Here is a 23,375-nt window from a genome sequence, read left to right on the forward strand (position 1 = left end):
GGCGCCTATTGGGCATTCCTGGACATGTCCCCTATAATTCCATCCGTATCACCTCGAAGGATCCCGTAAATGCCATTAACAGAAGGCAGATATTTGCTTTCAATAAGATAACACAGATGATTGTGTCTGATTGTCTCCCTAATCCCTCCCCCTCACAGCCTGGGAAACTGCTCGCAATTGCTCAGATCCAGGCATTTTTTTTTTTAATTGTTGATGAAAACTGCTTGGGAAACATGACAGTGTTATTGAGGGGGTTCACCTCCTCCCTTCACCCATTGCAGGCTCTTGTCTTCTGACCGCGCTCTTCTGTTCCAGGTGGTGAAAAGAAACGCTTGTACCGAGATCTCCGCATTGACCCACCAGAGAGGAAGGAGGGTGGGGGTAGGCAGAACCTGCCCCCAGGTCGCTGCCCTGCCTGTGGATGCAAGGCCGGTCTCACGAGCAGTTTATGCTCACAGCCCAGGTGGGTTTCTTCTTCTGTGTCTTTACGCCACGTGGGTGGTGATTTGCTATTGTCGCATAATTATTTCCACTGGAACAGGCTCACCCTGCAGCCCTTGTAGGCTGCAGAAGGTTTGTCGTGCTTGGGCTACTCAGTTTTGAATATTCCTAAATCTAGTCTGCTTTTAAGTGGTTCAGTGTCTTTGCTTGTTTACCTTATCTTTCCTACCACCTAATTACTCATTCATTTTGGCGTATAGACTGAGCAGGATAAAACCCGATCTCCTTTGCCGTTGTTCATTGCGCCATTGAGATACTTGTAGGAAGGCTTGGGAAAAACAAATTTTAAGTGTTCTTTGAACTGCATTTATTCACGTTCAGACCCGCCATTATAAATAGTCCAAAGTTGAACATAAGGTCTGGCCACTGCTCAGAGGTTGTCATGAAAGTTGAAACTCGGTTGTATCAGGGAGATGAGTGATGTTTCTAATACAAATCAAGCTTGGATGGCTCCTTTCCTCTCTACAAACCAACATGTATTCACAGACCATAGTCGTGTGATAAGGAGAAAAAATGAATTAGACTAAGTTTGTGTCCCGACAGCTTTCACAGTGGGTCTCTCACATCTTACCTATATTTCTGCAAATCGCTTCCCTCATAAACTAATCCTTTGATAATTACCAGGCCCATCCGCCCACAGCCAAAGTGGGCAGACACCGGTACACTGAGAGTCACGAATAATAACGTGTGCAGTGCGCTGTCAATTAAAGATTCCGTGTGTCTTGTCTCGGCTGCAGAAGGTCTGCCCCTTCGATGTTAAAGAAGGTTCAAATCAGAGCACTCCTAGCTTCATAAGATCGGTGAGGCATCTCAGTTGAGCACGGGAAATAATGAAGGGAAAGGAGTTTCGCGGGAAGACCCCTATTATCTGTGCTCACAGCGGAGCAATTATGGAAATAATTGCTCCCCCGTGATCACGAATCCCACACTTAAAGTTGTTTCCCCATTATTTTCATTATTCCAGTTGATCAATGCTACCTTTAAACCTATTTGAAAGAAATACGGTCTTTCACAATAATCTTTTATTTTTAATGTAAGATTAAACCAAGATTTGTATTAAGGAAAATATAAGAAGAAGTACGCCTTTTATACGACATAGAAAACCGATCTGATCTCTGTAAGGGTTATTCACTGTAAATTTTTAGCTTCAAAATATGCAGCTAGAGAACTGTAAATTTTGATATTTCCAGTCGGGGTTTTTGTTTTGTTTTTTGTTTTTGTTTTTGTTTTGGTATACATTAGAGGTGAAAGACATGAATCGAACAGTGTTTGGAAGGGGAACATCAGGCCATTAAGTCATGTCTCCAAGCGCTACCCTCGTTTGTTCTCATCATCATATTCACCAGAGTTTTACCTGGTTTTGGTTGAAATGCCTTCTGCAACCCATTTCCTAGAGGAAGAGCTCTGGGGAACCTAGCTCATCATCAGAAGGCCCTCCAGATTGAAGCCCCAGCTGCTTTTCAAAATTTAGCCCCAGAAACACTCCGTGCGCCATTTACTACTCGTTCAGTAGGACACATGCTTCGATCGGGGTCTTTAGTGATGAGGTCCTGGATTTGCCAACCAGGGCTCTGCGGCTAGGGTGACGAATGGGGACATTGCACTTTCCTGAAGGGACAGTGCTCTCTGGGCAGATAACAACCCAGCCAGGCCCTCTGCAGTACAAGGTGTGGGTGCCTCTCTTGACTCTGGAGGGAAATATTGTGCTTTTGCTCATTGGTTTGGGATGATATCTTCATGAGAGTGAACATTTATGGGCCAGGCAACCGTGCTCAGCTCTGAATTGCCTCATTTAAGCCTCACCACAGCCCTGTGAGGAAGACACAGTGATCTCCTACACTTTCTATATGAGGAAACTCGGATCTGGGAAGTGACTCACGCACAATCACATAACTGGTGGAGCCTAGAACTGAAACCAGGCCATCTGACCCTGGAGTCTGTTCTACCCACACCCAACTCTCTATCACTTTGCTCGGGTCCAAGTAGACAGACTGCTACCCCAAGGCTCTCTTCCCGTCCTGTGAAACTGCTGCTCATTAGTGAAGAAGGAACCATCGGAGGGGTTCGGTTTGCTGATAGTTGCTTCAGAGGGGATCCGCATGCTTTTCTTGACTGACTCCCACCAGGGGACGAGAGAGAGGAGCGAACAGGAGCCTGCCAACCTTGACAGATGGTGTGTAGGCTGTTTTGGAGACGGGAAGAGAGAGATTTTTGCTGGCTGACAAAGAACAGGGAAAGAGATTGGGGGGAAGTGTGACATAAGCAGAAAGAGCTAAACTTGAAATACATGTGGAAGAGAAGAAGATTGAGGGATAAGGATGGATCTAGGAGACAGATGGGTAAATAGGCTTGAAAGGACATTTTTTAAATGCCACATAACTCCAGTCTAGTGAGGAAAGTGAGTGAAGAGACGCGGTTAGAAACGAGAGAAGCGAGTCCCTCTCCATCGCGTGCTCACCGTCTCCCAATGAGAAGATTCAAAAGACACGCGCTTGCCCCCCGCCCGGCGAGTTCAGGCTCCACATGTATGTCCCAAAGCAACGTGTCCTAGTCATTCTGGTTTGGAGGCAGCCTCCAGAAGAGCAGGTGATGGGAACATTCTTAGGGAGCTTAGACTTGTATCAGCCCCCCTCCGTCATCAGCGAGTTCTAGAAACAGGACAATAAGATGCAATGAAATTTCTGTTTAGTTGGACCTTATGGATGCGCCACCTGTAACCAAGCTCCAGGGAGCCTCCCAAAGCTTGGCTGAGAGACGGCCGACGGTGCGATCCGTGTCCCGCACCCCTCCTTTCCTTTTCCCTCGCAAGCCTCGCTTAAATCATTTATGCACGTGACTTAACGTCAAGATGGTTTATGCATGAGGTTGCTGCAGGAGACAGGAGACAGACAGCCCGCTTTTGTGAGGGTCTCTCTGGAGGGTGGCTGCCGAACAACGTGTTACTCCATCAGGCTCTGTGAGGAGAGAACATCTCAATGTTGAGGCTTCTGTTTAAAATAATGATCAGTGTTGCCTCGGTCCCAAGACAGAAGCGTTTGTATTGACACAGTTGCTAGAAGAAAAAAAAAATCAAAAGATTCTTCAGCACCAGACAGGGCAGGTCTGTGTTAACTAGGACAGATCAGTACCTCTGACTGGTTGGATCTGTAACAAGCCTGAAGGTAATTGGACATCCATTGTTGGCTGTGGTTCTTCTCTGAGAGAGACCAAGGGCTCTGGAATGAATCATTCTGTCATCTCTCGATACCACTTGCTGTGGACAGGGGCTTGGCCATAGGCCTCTCTTGACCCCATCCTGGGAGGTTTGGTGACTAACGCACCTGATTACCAAATGGACCTTGTTGGCAAGCAGGTCTCACCTGTCAGGTAACTCCACAGCAGGAATTCTTGCCCACTGCATCATAAGAAAATATCTGTTTTCAGGTATCTTTTTTTTTCAGCTTTATTAATAGTGGTCTTTAGTCTTTTGTTTGGATTTTTGGAATCACATCTAAATGCAAGCATGGCTTTCAATTAAGGTCACAATGTATAACTGCAACCCTTAGTTTGCATTAATACTTTTTAAATGTTTTGTCACAGTTGGGACTGAGTTAAAGATATCAGCTGTGTGTCTCTCTCACCCTCCTAAATCCTGGCCCTTTCACTTCTCCAAGAATTTTCTTGACCTATAGCTTCCCCTACAATTAATTTGTGTTTCCTCCTGAGTTAGCGTAATCAAAAACATCAAGCTAGTGAAACTTATAAAAGATGAGCGCTTCATAACGGTACAGGTGAAACGGTTGAGTTTCATTGTAAACCTATACACTGCAGCTTCTGCTCTTAAAAATAGATACATATCTTTAGGAAAGATAGGTGCGGGTTTATTTTTCATAAACAGTTACTGAGTTCTTAAGCGACATATAACACTGAGGAGTTAGTGCTGCGAGCTAGCACAGACGCGTTCTCTGAGCACTGAGGGAACCTCCCGTGAGATGAAACACGCGTACCTTGGAAGTTAAGAGGTGCTATAAGAATTAAATAGGTATCAAGGAGTGTCACTGGTTAGTTATCAGACAATATATAGTAATTCCCACTGTTGGGCAAATTCTCCGGATAGTCACATGGCTCACCTCCCCACCTCTGGCAGTCAGTGCTCAAATGTTACCTCCTCATCGAGTCCCTACCCTGACGGTCCCATTTAATCTTGCAACCCTCCCCCAGTGTCCCAGTTTCCTTTGATTATATAGATATATGTTTGACTGTTTGTTTGTTTGTTTTCTCTCATAGCACTTACTACTTTCTAACAAAAAATCCAACTCATTTATTGTGATTTTTGTTTCTTTTCTTTTTGTCTCCTCCCACCAAAATAGAAGCTCCAAAAGGGCCAGGATTTTATTTTTTTTGTCCACCTTGTTCACTGCTATCTGTCTAGCTCCCAGAAAGTGTCTGGCACCTTGGAAGAGCTCAATAAATATTTGTTATTCTTGTTATGTGAGCTTAGAATTGAGCTAGATAGAATGAACAGGCAGCTCAATAAGTTACAGTATCTGCTGGAAGGAACTCGCGGAATGATAGGACGAAGATAAAGTAGTAATAATAGCAACAATGACAGTTGTTATTTATCCGGTGCTTATTATGGGCCAGTCATTGTGCTAAGCCCCTTATTTCACTATTTCATTCAATTTCCACAATGGTCCTTTTAGATAGATATTATCTCCATCATATTGATAAGAAAACAAAGGTTCAGAAAATTTAAATCAGTGACTCCAGATAACACAGCAAGAAAGCAATTTTATGCTGGAATTTCAGCTCAATCCATTACAGATCGTGGATTCATTCCAGAATCCATGATTTTTTTTTATCCTTTTAATTATAACCTTTCCCCAAACACAAACAGAAGTAGAAAGAATTGTGTTACGAATCCCTCTGTACCCACCAGTCAGCTTCAACCAACGGTGATAACTCGGTGGCCAACCTGGTTCCAGACTCCATGACCTTAACCTCTTGCAATATGACCAAATAAGTGGAATAGAAAATTTACTCCTTGTGAGCAGAAGGGCAGAACAGTACACATGGAGTGGTGAGGAAAACTCTGGTTAAACTCTCCTCCTCTCTGTTCCCTCCTCCTTCTTATCAGCTGATCACCCAGGCTTCCCGTGAGGCGCCTAGAGATGGAGTGTTGAGTCTCTGCTCCATTCCTCATCCCATGCTCAGGGTGTGTGAGGCCCGATCCAAAAGAAAATTGCATGAGAAGAACTCAGTTTGGTCAGCGTCCATGCTTAGTTTGGGAAGGAAGAATTTCCCACTAAGCCTCATGACTGCCGAGGGTTTTAGGGAGGTGGGTAGAGGAACAGTTCAAAATGGGAGACCTTTGAAGTAGCCAAGGATGAAGGCCAACTATGTGTGTGGGCTGCTGGGGCTGCTGGGGCTGCTGGCTGATGGTCGGTCAGTCAGCCTGGATGCACCATGAGCATGTTCTGTTAAGGGATGGGTGCAAAATACTACAGTAGGGAACAGCTGACTTAAGAGAGTCACAAAACTTGGGTGGTAAGAGGGGGTGCTGGAAAGGCTTATTTCCAAAGATCCTGATGTAATTTTAAGCAGCTCTTTCTAAGTTTCCATCATTGAGGAGCTAGCCCTCCGTCATCCCATCTGCCTTCTTTCCTTCGATGCATTTTCCGAATGGTTGAGAGGAAGAATCAGGGATGCAGATTAGACAGATGTGATGGGCTCAGCCTTTGCTTCTCCAGAGCCCTTGAGTGACCTCAGGTTCACTGAAAGCTTGCCTCAATCTCAGCTTCCTGGTTGTAAAAGAGGCGACTGTATAGTTCTCATCTGTAATGTGTCTACAGTGATGCTTGGAAATCAGGGCTGGGGAATTCTCCACCTTTGCCATGTGACACTTCTCCAGCTTTCATTAATGAAGATGTAGAGTCCCCGTGGGATACGTCTATAACTAGTATTATTCATGTTTTACAAAGAAGGAAATTAAAGTAACCAAGAATCCTGGTCGGGTTGTAAATCCTGGCAACCCTCATCCCACATGCATTTTGGAAGAGATCCAGGATCTGGGAGCCAAGGCACATCTTCCTCAGTTCTTCTCACTCAGGACCGTGACTTTGACCTCTCATTTTCTCCTCCTTAACACCTTTGAAGTTTCTGACAAGGAAGAGTCTCCTATTGCCATGTCATGCCCAGACCCTGACAGTACAAAAGGCTGAATATTATCTACTCCATGCGCAAATTAACCTGTGGGATAAGCACTGTGTGTGTGTGTGTGTGCGCGCGCGCGCGCGCTAACTTATTCCTTACAACAGTATAGGCATTATTAATCCCCCTTCTCCTCTTTTTATAGTACGATTAAGAAACAGGGCCAAAGAGGTGAATTAACATGCCAAAAGCCAGAATTAGAATTGCTCAGTCCAGCCAGCCTAGCCCCATGAGGCACACCTCCCATTATCATGAACCACGAGGGAGTGGAGAGTGGGGTAGAGTGACAAGAGCCAGGCTATTGCATTCCGTATCGAGGTGTCAGCAGGCTGGCCAGAGCTTCAGCCCAGGTTAGGATTCGGTAGGCACAGGATACAGCATCTAATTGCTCTTCATGAATCATCCTTGTCAGGTTGTTTTGCTAAGCATATCTGGTGTTTGAATGCAGCAGAATCTTTCAGAGGTTCAGGTGGTTTTTATAATAAATTCTCTGATGAATTAAAAGTAAGGCTCTCAGGTCCTCATAGATAGAAGAGGCTCCTGGGGCACTGAGGGAACATGGCTCCCAAACGAGTTATGTCATCTGAAGCTGTCATTCTTCCCTGGCAGACATTTCCAGAGCCTCGCTGCTGGAGGACAAGCTGTTTGACAGAGCAGTTAACAGGGCAGGCTCTAGAGGCAGTTGGCCTGGGTTCAAATCCCACTCTATCTCTTTCTAACTCTGTGATCTTGAGCAGATAACTGGCCTCTCAGTAGCTCAGTGTCAACATCAGTGAAATGGGGTACTAAAAATGTCTGTCTCATAAGGTTGTTTTGAATAGTAAATGAGTTAATACATACTGAAAATGCAGAATAGTACCTGGAAAATATAAATGCTTAACATATGATGGCTATTGTAACGAACACTTCTCCAGACTGTAAGATATCCTGATGGTTAGCAGTTTACCCCAACTCCATGCTCTCTTTGGAAATTTATAGTAGAGCTGGGCTGCAATATCTTCCTTGTCCAGTAGGTGCTGCCCACTCCTTTAAGGCATTGTTTTCCATACCGAATTTCATCAAAATTTAATAGGTTTTTGTAGCCATAAAATCAAAAAATGAATAAGAGCTTCCAGATGAAGACACATTGAAAATATTTGCTTAAGCAAAGTTAAAATACGTTTCTTTATCGTAGAACTTTTTAGAATGTCTTACATTCTAAGAGCATCATAAACCTCCAGTTGTTTATGAAAGGCAGGTGGGAGGGGAATAGAACCGTGTTCCCCAACTTTTCCAAGCACAGACCTTTTCTCCTTTGTGACACTCATTAACTCCTTAAAGGACACTAATCTTCTACGGAACCGTGATGGGTAACATGTCATTTGCATTGCCTTAAAATGGCATTTCTCAAAGTGCAGTCTTAATATCATCTGCGTTAAAAAAGGCAGTTTTCTGAATTTTACACGAGACCTACAGAACCGGACTCTCTCCAGGAGGGGCAGAAGATTCTGCATTTTAACAAGCTCTCCGGGTGCCCATTAAATTTTGAGAACCACTGCTTGAAATAAAACACTTCCCTAATTTGAGAATTCTATGAAATTGAAATCCTGAATACTAAATTTTCCTTAATAAGAAGGGTACTTGTTTACTTCCCAGAACCTCATATTTTAATTAAAAGTGGATGTTGTGGGGTAGATGTTGAAGTTTGTTTGTTTAATTGCATAAACATGAAAAGTTTTCACTGTGTTTAGGTATTGTGTCAAGGGACTCGGGATACGATAGCAAATAAGATTCAGCTGCTGCCTTCAAGGTGTTTGGAGTCAGTAATTAAGAAAGGGGACCATGGACAGACACTGCTCAGTCTCTTGTCTAGCATCACTGTAGGACCTCAGCCTCAGTCACCCTAGTAGTGGAGTTCACGTGGGAGTCGGCAGGCTTATTCTGGGAATCGAATTAGAGAGAGGAAGCATTAATTTCCCTTCTACATGGGGCAGTCACAAATGAACCACCAAGATACTGGTTTTCTTTCTTTCTTTCCTTTTTTTTTTTTTTCTTTCTTTCTTTCTTTCTTTCTTTCTTTCTTTCTTTCTTTCTTTCTTTCTTTTTCTTTTTTTTGTATCTTGAAAAAAAATGCAGTAGGAAACAGGCAAAGAAGTCACTGAAGCAAGGGATGACAGTGGAAAGTCAGGGGAGGGGAAACCTAATATCTAGGTGAATTATGCTGACTCTGTTCAGTTTCAGGTGAGAAATAACAGGATTAGAATGTCAAATTGCTGAGTCCTGTAGACCCGAACTAGAAACCTCCTCTAAGCTACTCAGCCTTTTCCCTCTGCGATCACTAATTAAATGTTGCCTTGAAAAAAGGAAAATAAAAGAAAATACAGCCTTTTCTTGAGTCAAGTAGAATGCATATCATTAGTCAGCAAAGGGGCCAGGCATCTGGTTGACCTATCCTGGGAGCTGAAAGTGGAAGGGTCTACAAGAGGGGCATGAAGGGAACAGAGAGCTGATCTCTGTCTTAAGCGTTTCATAATCACTTCTTATTTCATGTACAACCTTTGTAGCATCTTATTTTCACATGTAATCTCTTCGCCCTAACTAGCAATCATCGAAAATGCCTTTCAGTGTGATTTAGTCAGAGCTGTCAACCAGAGGATCCCAAGGATGTAAGTAGTATTTGAAGTCCAAAAACCATCCACCTGTCCAACCGGAGAAATGATCAGGCAAAGGTCAGGAGTCGCTGCAAATCGGGCGGGCCCAACAATTCAATACCCGTTGCACCGTCTCCCCTTTGTCCGGATGATATCTTTGTACACGGCTTTCTCGTGCACAGAGCTTGCCGTATCGGCGCGTTCCTCAGTCCCTTCTCACTCACGACGTGAAAACACGGTGCCTGTGTCTCGGGGTTGGTAGGTGGCATCTTTATGCTCTAATGTCTGACTCTAGCGCCCGACCCCACCGCCCGACCCCTCTCCAGTTTACCCTCCTTTCGTCCGTGCGGCAGGTCTGCCTCCACATAGGAACCGAACCAGTGGAAGCCCTAACGGAGGTATCACTGGCCCTGTGTTCTTCCGGGGTTGCCTGAGCAAAATCTATCATTACTCTCTATGCATATGGCACGTGTCAACTGTTTTAAAATTAGCCAATATTCCTAAGCATAAAAATGGATTTTTGTCATATCACATGAACCATATATCACAAAAACAAGCCGGTTTTTTTTTTGTTTTTTTTTTTTCTTTCCAAAATACATTAAGTCTTTTTAAGTCACTGCCAAATCCATTACACTCACTGCATTTGTGAGATACATTTAAAGAAACAAAGGTGGGGTGATGGGGGAAGGATCTCATATAATGCCCATACCCTGGAAAGAAATCTAGTGCATTACCAAATGAACCACCACACCTAGGAGGCTGGACCGCTTCACTTGTTTTTAAATAGTAAATATGGCATTTGAAAGTTTACGGTATGGCAAGAATAGTAAACAAAAATAAGATGATTAATGAAAAGTCCTATTTATTGAGCACCCTTTACGTCCAGATTTTATGGGGAGTGCTAATTCTGCACGATTTCATTTCATCCTCAAAACAACCCCTGACGTGAGTTTCACTGGATCCATTTGACAGGTGTGGAGCCTGAAGCTTACGTAGTTAAGTAACTTGGCAAGGTCACACAGCCAGTACCTAGTGGAGCCTGCCAAGCACTTGATCCCAAGTTAATCATCCCCGAGCCTACTCTCTGGATGCGGAGGTCATCTCGTGTGTCAGTGAAAGCCCATTAGGCCTCTAGAGGCCTGGTATTGAGACATCAGGAGGCACCTCTTGGAAGGCTTGCCTCCCTGGCTTCTCTTAGTGAAGGGGAGGCGTATGGGGGTTATCGTGGAGTTGGGTGCCTTGGGTTTCTCTCGGTCAAATAAATCCCCACTTACCCTTGGAGGAGGAGGTGGGAGAGAGGGCATCTCCTGTGTTCTCCCTCCACCCTCCCCGCCCCGCCCCGCCCCGCCCCGCGGGCACAAGGCACTGTCTTTAGGGTTGTGGATCAGAGCAGGCCTTTGTGGGAAATTCCGCTTGGCCCTGCAGTGTCTCCCAGCATTGCTAAGAGCAGCGGTGATGTTGTGTTAGCATTGGATGGGCGGCTGTCTCTGTGGTTGGTTTGGAGGGGCCTATGGTGCCTCTCAAGTGGGAAAAACGTGAGTCTCCTACTTGGGTTAAAATCTGTGAATTTCTCTTTTTAAATGCTCAAGTGTTAATTGAGAGGGCAGCGTATTAAATCGTTATTAGTCATTAATACTTCAGCACGAATTAGCTGATGGGGTTACTGAGAGGTGTGCAGAGCCCCGAGGGAGAGCTGTCATTCCGATGGAGGAGGTGGGGAGGTGCCCGGGAGGGCTGACTTCCGGTGGCCGCAGGGGCTGAGTGGGTGCTGGCAGCAAGGGGTGCTGGCCCTCAAAGGGAGAGAATGGGAGGAGCAGGGAAGGAGGGAGGGCCGCGGGACTGCTTCTACCACACACGCGCACACATGCACACACATATACACACACACATGCACGCACGCACGCACGCGCCCGCCCTGGGACCCTGTGGAACCGTAGCGACAGGCGAGGGTTTTCGGGAACGTGCCTGCCAGGCCTCTGCATCCTCCTGTAAGAACCTCCCTCGCCTGCGCTTCCGCGGCCAGGGGGCTTGTAATGCAGCCTTTGGCCTTTAGGGGTCTCCAGCTCCCTGAGGCTTCGGGAGGACTCTGACCTTGCTCTGTTGTCCCGAAGGGCTCAACCCCAAAAGGGCTAAGACCGTGGAAAGCAAAAGAGGCGTGGGCACGGAGCCCCCAGGCCCCCGCCGCCGCCGGGAACACCGCTCAGCCCCCTCCCAGGCTCCAGCCTGACGGCCTATTTATAGCACCAATGGCTGAACGGGAGTGATGGGGAGACAGAAATTCAGTGGCCCTGCACTCCTCACTGAGGTTAAGCATTCCTCAAGGGGAGTCCAAGGACTCCCCCCCAACCCCCACAGCCCCACCTCACACTCTTCCAGTAAGCCCCGTCTCCAGGCTACCAGACCACAGCAGAGCAGGAATCTCCCCACCCCTGTCCACCCTCTGCCCAGCAGCCTGGGGCTTCATGCTGCACAGGCCGGAGAGACAGGGGTAGCCCCCAGCCCCCCTCCCCCGCCACTTGGGCCTGACGCTGACGACCAGGCTCCCTTTGAGGCTGGACGGCAGCCTGAGCCCTGGGAGACCTCCGTGCCCTAAGAAAGCAGAGCCTTTGAAGGCCAGAGGGTCCAGAGAGAGTTTTTCTGTAAAATCTCACGACCGAGAAATGTAAAAAGTAAGAAACTTTAAGAGAAGCACTAGTACTCCCGATTCATGCTTAAAGAGGCCGCGGGGGTTGGTGGGAAGAATGGCTCTCCAACCCATCCCATGCCAACTCTACTAACTCGCAAGCCGTGAGACCTTGATAATTGACTTGACCTCTCTATACTTAATTTTTCTCATCTGCAAAATGGAAATAATATTTATTTCGTGGGGGCGTTGTTAGGATTGACTGGGCTCTTCCAGCTAGCTGGTGGTACAGGGCCCAGCACCGAGCCTGATACACAGCAGGCATCCATCTCTTCACAGGCATTGAATTTCATGCCTCCTGTGTCATCGGTAACGAGGGTGGACAACAGTAGTTTGTTCTAGGCTCACCGAACTGCACAGGTGTGTGGGGGTCGGCGAGAGTCTTCTATCATGAAATCAATGTTGGTATGTCACCTGCTGTTTTAAATGCATCACAAGTCTCACTTCTTAAAGGGACTCTGTAGTGTGGTGGTTTTCAATGTGTTTTGGAACCTTTGGGTTCCAAGAAGATGCCTCAGGGACCACTTGTGGGTGAGGAGTGGGAAGCGGAAGTGGGGGAGTTCCAGACCCCCGGGCCTGCTCCAGTCAGGGAGGTCCACTTGTCTCTGCTTCATATATTGGGGTTCTAGGTCAGGGTTTATTTGAATCTTCTACCGCTTTTGTAAAAGGTTAGAAACCACAGCTAATCTCTCCTTGTGTAATTCAGGGAAACCTTTTCATCCAAGCCTCAGAACAATCAACTCTCATTTTATTTGTTTTGAAATCCTGCTCTTTTCAAAAAGGAGCACACCTGTATTCAGAAACAGAAGCACCTGAAGCATGCAGCCCCCACACACTAAGCACCCAGTATGGAGTGCATGGCACTGGAAACTGCAGCCTTTTCTGAATGTGCTCCAACCTGCTTGGCCGGCCCCAGAACTCCCCCCACATCCCCGAGGGTAGAACAATGCTTCCACCCCTCTCCGGACTGATGTGGCTCAGATCCTGGAGAATCTAGCCTGACCTTGACCGCAGAGGCACCCTTACCCTGGACATGACCAAAGACAGTGACCACGGTGCAAAGCTGGGGGTGCGCTTGGGGATCTAACAGTCCTGGGTTCAAATGTGAACTCTGCCCCTTTCCCAGACCTTGGGTTATTTAATCTCTCTGATTTTTAATTTCCTCGCCTACAAACAGTCGATAACCCTTTCTCAGAGCGTTCTTAGACCATTAATGAGACAATGCCTGAGAAGCACTTAGCATGCTGCTTGGCACACAGTACCTAGTGCCAAGAAGTTCCCGGTTCACCAGCTCGTGAGCAGGGACGCTGAAGCTGGCACCCGACCTCGACCACAGCTTAAGTGCCGTCACTGCTCTCCACGGAAGTTGTGTCTTAAGAGCTTCCATCCTTGCGAACAGAAATAGCAACCGAAAACAGCAGCCGTTTTCCGAATGCCCACGTGTGGCAGGTACTTGGCTGACTTTTTTTTTTCGTCATTGTCTTTAGTCTTCACGGTGTTTGTACAAGATAAGGAGTTATTCGCTCTACTGGACTAGAGAGGATACTGAAGCTCAGAGAGGTTATATAACAGATCTAAGGTCACACAGTAAGGGACCAAGGCTAGATCGGAGCCCAACTTTGACCCAGAAGTCAGAGGGACCTTGCCGACTCAGAGCTTTCCTGTGTGGAAGGCCGAGGGCACGGCGTGGGGGCGGAGGCCTGGCTCCGGACGTCAGCTCCGCTGTGCTGTGCCGTCATGAATGTTAGTGTGTAAATAGGAACGATACTTGCTTCATGAGGTTGCAATAAAAATTAAATGAGACGACATAAGTAAAAGTAGACCTAGTGCAATTTTTATCATAAAGCAGGCTTCAGATATGTATTATATATGTATGAACTAACCGTACCTGTTTCACCTGCTTTTTTCAATCTCATTATAAGAAATAGTCATAGAGAAGATGCACGTATGTGTACACGTATAGTGCGGTGTGTGTGAGAATATGCGCGCATATGTGCATATGTGCGTTTATGCGTACCTATATGCAAACACGTGTGGAAGCCAATCCCACAGACCACCCCCCAGGTCAAGAGCAGATCGCCGTCAGCATCCCAGCAGCACCCCCATATCCACCGCCCCCCCCCCGATCAAATTCCCACGCCACCCTCCAGTCCGACGCACTTCTCATCTCGTGAAAAAATAGTTCTCTGTGCCCTTTTTGCGCCTGTCTCTGGGGGTCGTCTCCAACCTTTTTGCTGTGCCCGCGCCTGTCACTTCACTAAGGTTCTGAGTGACATGTCATTCACAGGAGAGGAGTGAAATAGAGTGGTTCAGCAGAGCAGGGACACACACACGTTGTGTGTGTGCGTGTGTACATGTGCGTGCGTGTGCGCGTGTGTGGCCACCACTCCTACCTTTGTGGGGAGAGGCAAACCAGACGCCTCGTGAGACGTGTCTGAACCAAAAGAACAGAAGGGACACGTGGACTGACGTGAGAGGAGCCTGGGAACATTGGGCTGTTTCGCGGCCACCCAGGACCACTTGGCGCCACGTCTGGCGCCCCCCGTGGTGAGGGGCAGACATCACAGCGGCTAGAGCCTTGAGTACAGAGCACACAGTTTCTCTCCTCTGGATCCCAGGCCCCACCCCACCAGGACTTTCTCCCTGCCTCAGCTGACTAATCTAGTCTCGATATAAATCTTCCCCCCTCAAAGAGACCTTTTCCTGACCCCTGCTCCCCCCCACAATCACTTTCGCCTGTAATAACCTATTTTAATGCTCTCCATTATCAGCACCTGAAATTCTCTCATTGATTTCTTTGTTTACGTGTTTGTTTTCCTGGATACCATAGTAATAAACAATATAGACTGAGAATCTAAGCTGGGTTGGGATGCCAGCTACCCCACTGATTAGCTGTGTCACCTTGGACACACTGTGGACCCTCTCTGGGACTCTAGGTTATCATCTATAAAACAGGAATATAGGACCTATTAAAGCATGAATTAATGGATCGTTAGGTGAAGTGAGTGAGCTAATGTGTGTAAAAGCTTTCAGAATGCCCGTTGTGGGCAGGTGCTTGGCATGGAAATGCATCGGGGAGGGGATGTGGGGGCTTCTGAGATGCCGACGGTGTTCTGTTGCTTGGCACGTAAGTACTATTAAAGTGTTAGCTATAATCAGCAATGTTAATAATAATTATTGTGATGATCATCCTATCTTCCTTCTAGAATATGAGCAGCTTGATGGCAAGGTTTTTATCTGTTGTTCACTGCTGACTCTCCAGGGCCTAAGACGAGTTCCTGGCACATGTTTATAATAATACACTGAATAAATATTTCCTGAGAAAAAAATGTCTTACAACCCCCAATCCAGCCCTGCCTCTGAGCGCAGGAGAAAGCCACATGAACAAATCCTTACAGCGTGGCGGGCATAGTGCAGAAACAGAGTTTGTGTGAGGTGTGTAGGAGTCTAGAGGGGGAGGCAATTAATTCTTCCCAGAGTCTCAGGGAAGTCTTCACAGAGGACATAATCTTTAGACTCTTGAAGCTCAGTAACCCTCAGGAAACGGAGAACAGGGCAGGGGGCGGTTCTATGGGAAGGGAGCGCGGCACGTCTAACGGTGCGACGTGCCGAGGGAGCTGCCCAGCTGCCCAGCTGCCCAGCGCCTCTGGTCGCTGGAGTGAGAAGCGGGTGCGTGGGGAGAGGCAGGGAGAGGCTGTTAGACCAGCTCGGTAAAGACCTCCTGTTTGTCACACTAAGAAACTCGGACTTTATTCTGAGAGTAGTGGGAGTCGCTGGAGTATGAGAGTCAGGAGGTGCATCATCAGATTAATAATTCTGAAATATCGCCCAGCTCCAATGAAACTGGACTGGCCAGGCTTCAAGGGAGGAAACGGGGGAACCAAGTCCTGGGAAAGGCTCGGTAAGAAGGGATGAGTTGCTGACAGAAGGGAGTGGCAGGAGCGGGGGCTTCGAGAAATGGTTCGGCGGACCTCGTTATCGGCTCTCAGGGGCTGATTGGACGCGGGGGGCTGTGCGAGAGAAAGTGGAGCCCCGGACAACCCATGTTTCTTAATTATGCGTTGGTTGCGCCATTAACCAAAGCGAGGAGTTTGGGAAAGGGGGTCGTTTTGTGTGACATTGGTGGACGTGTTAACCTTGGCGTTATCAGAGCGAAGACCCTTGGTGAGAAAAGGTGTTGATGTTTGTTGAGCGTCTGCCATGTGCCTGGAACTACGTTTGGCGCCAACATCTAGAACAACCCTTTGAAAGATAAGGCATTATTATCTTTTTATTGTATAGATGGTGAACCTGGCACAGAGAGATAATGACCCCTGCTTTGCATGGTAACTTTGAAGAACAGTGAGCGGACCAGTTTGATTAAGCCAGAATGAAGGAAGGAAGTGCATACAAGGAGAAGGATTAGAAAATAAAGGTTGCGTGTGAGATGTTTGGGGGCCAATCATAGAAACTAGGGAGTGCTAAGCAAATATAACGAGTTCACGCTGTGGCCAAACCTTATTGCAATGAGTAATAAGGAGATAATAATAACGAGTTAATCATAACGTTCAAATCTGTAATTATTAAGTAAAAGTCAAGCAGGATGTCTTCTCCCCACTCTTCTTACTGATAGGTCCACGAAAGAATCTCGAATGCATACCATTTCTCCCCCCACACTGTCAGCATGTCTGGTCTGAAGGAATGCTCTCGGAAGAAAAGATGAAAATGTGGTAGAGATGAGAAGGAAGAAAGGGGTTGGAAAATCAAACATGCCCAGCCGATCCCAACTGTGTGTCCTCACACTTTGGGAATGAGACACTAAAGATAATTTATTTGTACTGTTAGGCAGAAACTAGAAAATATTAGGATAAAAATTTCAGGCCGCCTACCTGCTAACTGTTCGTGTGTGAACTGACAGTTCTCGCACTCCACAGAGGCGTAGGGGGCAGGGGAGCTGAGTCTCAGCTGATGATGCAAATATAAGCCGGTGTACGCTCTCTGCGGCCCCTTGACTCTGGGTTTCAGAAACACGCAGGCAGAGGCTCTGACCTGCTGGGCATCATTCCCTGCACGTCCTCTCTTTCCGCATCTCCCGCCCCCTTATGTCACGCCTCCGCCCTGTCTCCACGTCACCTGTCACTACTCTACTCTGCGGGGTCTAGACCAGCACTGTCGGAAGGAAAAATAACATGAACCACATGATGATTTTAACTTTTCTAGTAGCCACACTAAAGAGTAAAAACAAACGGATGAAACAAATCTCAATTTATTTCGTTTGACCCAATATGTCCAGAATACTATCGTTTTAACATGTAATCAGTAATTAAAAATCGCTGCTGAGATAGTTTACATTCTTTCCTTAAAACTGAGTCTTCAGAATTTAGCGTGTATGTTATGCTTGCTTTTCACACTGTCAAGAGCCACACGTGGCTCGTGGCTGGTGCACTGGAGGCCTGGGGCGGGCCGGGGGCTCAGTCGCGGGGCGCGTCAGGTTGCCCGCTCCGGTTGCTCAGTCGGGCATTCTGAACGTGTCTGCGTTTCATGTGAGCTTCAGTGAACGGAATGGTGGAGCTGTGCCAGATTCCATAGTGTCATCATGTCACTCGACCTTACCCCCATCAGCATGTCAGAGCGACAGTTGCAAGAGAAATCAACCTGCATCCTAAATGGTCAGATGAGACCCGCCCACTGGAGCTGCATGGTCATTCAACACAGGGGACAAAGGTGGCAACAAGGCCCGGGGGAGGATCCTCAAGAAAAGCTACACATCCATCAGGACTTGTCCCCCCGAGTGAGCTCCGGGAGCTAAGCAATGAAACAGACCGGGGTTTGGGGGATCTTCTTCTTGACCTGAGAGCAAAGGTGATGTGGCATTAGGCAAGTCACCCCAATCTCAGTGCCTGACAGAGATGTCCTCCATGTTGGAATGGGAGCAACCGTGCAGCACAAATAGATGCCTCACACTACCCGAAGACCAGTGAGCAGGGTGGTTGTTCACCACCTCTCTCATAAGCCCCGCGCTTTGCCTTGACCTTTTCTCTAGGCGGCCAGGGTCACTGCGAGAGCAAATGCGTGTGGCCGACCAGTCACAGCCATCTCCTGGTGGTCTGCAGCCCTCGGCCCTTCCTGGGTGCTGCCCAGGCTGGCCGAGCAGTCACAGTACCCTGGGGTAGAGCTGCAGGCAGTCCCACAGCTACCCCGCCTGCTTTCTCTGGTCTCCTCCTCCGTGACTGCTACAGCGTATGTTTTATTAAAAGGGAAAGAGGAGGGAAGACAAGAGGTTATGTACACGGGCATGCTCAAGAATCTTAAGATTGAAAATCAGCTCAGTGCGAAATGCCTGAAGGCTTTGGCATTTTGCGGCTCCAAGTGAACCCCAATGGGGACATTTGGGCGGGGAAAGAGGAAATAGAGAAAAAAGCAAGGCTCTCTCTTAGGAAGGTCTGATTCTAAAGTATGAGAAGATTTTCCCATGTTTTCTTGAATTTTGCCTGCTTTCTCCCAATGCCTTCACTTGCTTTTTCTGGTGCGCTGTTGAGAAGCTCCCTGACCTTGAACACTGGTCTTCCCTGTAAGGTAGAGAGCGGGTGGAAGGCTAGGTCATAGTCAATGCCTAATGAGACGTCCGGTGTTCAGAGTCCTCTGCCTGGACTGGGGGGTGCTTCCTCTAGGCCGATGTATGCCCTAGATCATTAACCCGGGCGGATGGTATTTCCAGGATTCATCTGGAGAAGTGGCACAGAGTAAAGCCCCCAGGGATCAGGCCAGCCTAGGCGTTCCCGGCCACTTCAATGGCGCTGCCCACAGCACCCCTGTCAGCTAGAGTCCTTCACCCGAGTCTCCCCATCCAGGCAAATCCCACCCATCCCCCACGGCACAATGCAGGTTCTCCCCGCTCCGGAACACTGCCAGCTCCTGTTACTGCACAAATCAATGGCGGGTTAACTAGGTCAGCCTCACGGCCTCCCACTTCTAATTGCTGTGTATGATGTACGTTGTCATTTACCTGTGCCCAGACGTGAGCCTGCTTTCCTAGCTAGACTAGAAGATCATTGAGGGCCAGGGCAAGGTCTTATAAGACTTTTACCCCTCAGAAGCCTCAGGTCATTGTCAGAGGAGACATTCTCTGTCACTGTCGCCTCCCATTCCCAGAGAGTACAGAACAGCCGAAGCAAACCACAGTCATAAAGAGTGAGCCAGTCCTTAGGAGAAGGCCTGGCGCCCAGAGTTGGCTTAGCAATGACGAGACCCGCACCCCGCCCCTCGGGTTCCCTGAAGCGCCGTGTGACCCAGAGCAAAGCCACTGGTTCCTTTTTTCCCTGAGGTCCTCTGGCCCCACTTTTCCCAGAAGGAGGCTAAAATGCTAGCTCCACTTCTTGGAGTAATCAAAGATAAATGAGACAATAAGCCATGTGAGGATTAAGGAGGTGGGCTCCCTGAAATGCTGCCAGCCCTTCGGAGAAAGATGCCATTATAAAATGAAGACAGGGCCTTATTTAGGAGAAAGAGTTGAATCGCCAAAAATTCACAGCACAGTGGGGAAAACAAAACACTAACCGGGAGACCTGCCGCTAAGCACCCCAGTCAGCAGAAAGCGCCCACAGGCGTCTGCAGATTACCTCTGGTTTGTGGGCAGGGGAGGGAGTCTGGAGCTCTTTCCCCCGGACTCTCTTTTGTGACACGTGACGCGCTCCCCAGTGGCCAGCCTGTGCCCGGGGAAAGGGGATCAGAAGGAGCTGATGACGCAGCAGGGTGTTCTGTGCCCTCTGGCCTGGCTCAGTAAACAACCTGTTGGGAGGCCAGGAAGGAACACCCAGGGGACGAGCTGAGCTACCGAGGGCAGGAGAGGAGATGCTCCCGCCTTGAGACTGGCCCGGTGCCTGCGGAGCAGGAGCCCTGCTCCCTCCCCGGCCCTCTCTCCTCTCCTTCCTGGTGCCCCCACTGCAGCACACACCACTCCATTCTGGGAGACAAAGCCAGCCCCATTTGGGGGGAGGAGGCAGAAGCCGGGTGCAGGGGTGCAGGAGGCGTCTGTCTTCTCCGCGGCTGTAGCCCAGCCGTCAGACCCTGAGGAGAAAGCTGCCCGCAGGGGCGACCACGGTCTGACATTTGTTTTGCTTTTCTCCAAGGGCTCACTGTGTCCAGGCTCTGCACAGACCCCAGTCATGCCCCCTCGGGAAGCAAAGCGCGCATTTTCCCCAGAGTAGACAGCAGCTGTGACTCTGGTAAGACTTCAGGACCATTGTGGTAGCATTGCTTGGTCATGCCCCCGATGCTGCAAAGCAACTTATTCTGACTGAGACAGAACTCTGAGTGTCCTGCTTCAAACCAATAGTACACGCGCATGCACACACACACACACACACACACACACACACACAACTGTGTGAAGTCAAGAGGGAAAACACACAAACTCCAGCCTGATGTCATTAGACTGCCCCCCAGGGGATTCTGTAAAATATTTGAGCTGCTTGGTTAACAGTGGCATCGCGTGTGTTCTAGAGAGCGCGGTCGGAGTGTCCCTTCAGCATGCCCATGTCTGGGGAACAACAGAGGCAGAAATACTTGACTGGCCGTATGCCTGTAACCTTCTCACTAGTTCTAATGATATGTCGTTGTCCCTGCTGGATAAGGCCCAGAGAACCCAACTGTAAGCGTGGTCTGTTCTATTTGCCATCCTTTTAACAAAACGTTTCTTCCTGCTCAGGGCACCCGGTTTCCAGGGCTAGGAAGAATACACACACACACACACACACACACACACGGTTCTTTACAGAGGGGTCTGTCTGTTCAATCATGTTACAGTGCATTTGCTTGATTCCTAGTTAACATTTGGCTGAAGTCTGTATACCCTGGATAAAGATGTACCAGGCAGAGGGACTGCTTGGTGAGGAGAAAACTCCTGTGGGCTGGAAGAGCAGCTCCCAAGTTCAGACTGAGGCTGGGAAGGGATGCTCCAGCATGCGGGGCCTGAGCAGAGAGAGAGCTGCACATGCTTGGTTCCGTTGGCAGCCCGCTTCCTGCATACAGCTGTGAGCACGGGTGTGCGCACGCGCGCACACACACACACACACACACGCACATGCACACACACACACACCACGGGCAGCATGAGACTGTGTACCCAGATGATCACAGCACCAGGGAGCGCGATGGCGGGATCATGTCAGCACGCCCCTCCTTCCAGCTCGGCCGGCCGTGTGCTCTCTCCAGTGTCTCCCGCGGGCTGCCAGGCTCAGCTCAATCAGCGGACTCCTGCCACCCCCCTGGGGACACTATTTGCAACCTACGGGGTTCTCTCTTCAGGATTTTTTTTTCTTGGCTGCATGTTCATGGGAGGAAGCTACAGGCCTCTACAGACATGCCACAGGGCTCTGTGAACATGTGGCTGGCGCCGTGTCGTGCCTAGCAGCCTCTGCTCCTTGGTGTCTTTCCCAAACGTAGGGAACTGGGGACAGCTCAGCCGAGCCTTGGCTCGGCAGGCTAAAGTCTCCGTCATCTCCAGCAGTTATGCAGCCTGATTGGATTTTCTGAAGCTAATGGGAGTTGCACTAACTTTGACGACTTAAACCAGGCAAAAGCAATATAGGTCATGCAGAGTGCCCAAACCGTGCAACAGCCGAGCGGCACTAGGAAGCAGTAACGGGGCCATCTCTAGCTAAACCCCAAAGTCCACTGCTCGGCAACCCCGGACGGAAACTAAGACATGAGATCCTTCCCTCTGCCCGCAGCTGCTAGGCGCCAGGGTCAGGGGCGTTGTAGGGGGGCCAATGATCCCCTCACCAAGGGACACACCGAAGGACAACGAATAGGGGATAGAAAAGTCACCCAAACCCTGTGCTGTTACCTTGAATCCTTGCAAGAGCCCTCCTGGCTGTATCAGCTGCTCCCCACACCTCCACCGCCTGGCAGGAGATTCCTAACGGATTCCAGGGTTCTGTGCAGCATCTCCAGTGGCAGCTTTCCAAAGTTTCTACTTCATGATTCCTTGTGGCTCTTTCTCATTCGGGGAAACGGGAATGCCGCCCCTTCAGCGCGTGAGAGGGAGAGGAAAGTCTCTTTTCCAGTTCTCCTGCTCGGCTTTGCCGCCGCCGCCGCCAGACCACTCGCCGCTGCCTCCCGGCGGAGCAGCCCGGATCGTCCGCACCCCCAACGCGGCTTCGAAGTGGGCTTCGGCGCCAGGTCGGGGAGCACGCGGGCGAGAGAGGGAAGGAAAGTGCAACGCCCAGCCAGGGATGTCCCCTGTCCCTCCACCGAAGGGAAACTCAAGATCTTGCCTTCCTTACAACTCTACCAAGGACTCACCCGCCCTCGCTCGCTCTCTCTCTCCCCCGAAATCACTGCCTCGCACCCGGGCGCAGGCTGCTCCGCCGGCTTCGGCGCGCGCTCGGCTGCCCGCAGCCCGGCCGCGGCGCACGGCGGGTGCGCATCCCCGGGCCAGCGCGCGCGGGATGCTCCGGGCGCCCGGAGGCGCGGCCCGGCCGCCGCCTGCAGCTCCCGCGGCGGCCGGATTCCAGCCCCGGCTGCAGCCTCGCGCCCGGGCTCCGATTCCGCGCTCCACACCTCAGCAGTGTCACCTGCAGACTCAGACACCGGACGAGTGTCTTAGGATAACAATGCTGCCCGGCCTGCCTCTCTCTTTCTTATGCACAGAGGTTGGCAGCCAATGGGGCCCGGCGCCACAGTCCCCGCAGGCGCCCATTGGCTGGAGGCTTGGCAGGGGGCGGGCTCGGAGCCGCACCGACCGCCTCTGTCGGCGGGCGGGGGAACCCGCTCCGTTAACCCTCCCAGCCTTGAAGCCGGGACGTTTTGGTGCGGGTAAGGAAGGCTTGGCTAAATTCACGGCTGGGGAGTTGGAGAGTGTAAGAAAGCTGAGGAACAGGAAGAAGCTTGGGAGCTAATTACATTTTCTTCTCATTTTCCTGAAGTACAATAATCATTTGTCCCAGACCATTTTGTTCGCTTGCTCAACTAGAACTCCCAGAAATAGGGACCCATTTGAGACAGTCTCCCTTTAATTTGAGGTTTTATTCAGTTGGTTTGTGTATTTTAGCCTCTTGGTCCTGAATCACTTAATTAGAAATGAGCCTCCAAGTGGGAAATAGTTATGTCACTGTGTGTGTGTGTGTGTGTGTGTGAGAGAGAGAGAGAGAGAGAGAGAGAGAGAGAGAGAGAGAGAGAGAGAGAGAGAGAGAGAGAGAGAGAGAGAGAAACTTAATAAGAAGAGAGAAACAGATCTGGAGACTCCCAACAGCTAAATCAAGAAACATTCTGTCCCCAAAACCAGGATTGTGAAGACAAAGGGGAGGGGGGGTGGCAAAACCAAAAATCACTTCTGAGGAGAAATTCAAGGGGGGAGGGTGTCCCGCTTCCCAAAGCAGGGACTGTTTTGC

At 49.2% G+C, this 23,375-nt stretch overlaps 1 protein-coding gene across 1 annotated transcript in view; it reads right to left on the reverse strand.

Moving 5' to 3' along the window:
- Positions 1-22,385, reverse strand: part of BRINP2 (BMP/retinoic acid inducible neural specific 2) — an 88,365-nt gene extending 65,980 nt beyond the window's left edge. Inside the window, exon 1 of the mRNA XM_016154375.2 lies at positions 21,830-22,385. The gene's annotated coding sequence lies outside the window, so the exon portion shown is untranslated. The remainder of the gene's footprint in view (positions 1-21,829) is intronic.
- Between the last annotated feature and the right edge of the window lie 990 nt (positions 22,386-23,375).

Source organism: Rousettus aegyptiacus, unplaced genomic scaffold (genome assembly GCF_014176215.1).
Source record: "Rousettus aegyptiacus isolate mRouAeg1 unplaced genomic scaffold, mRouAeg1.p scaffold_m13_p_17, whole genome shotgun sequence".
Lineage (NCBI taxonomy): Eukaryota > Metazoa > Chordata > Mammalia > Chiroptera > Pteropodidae > Rousettus > Rousettus aegyptiacus.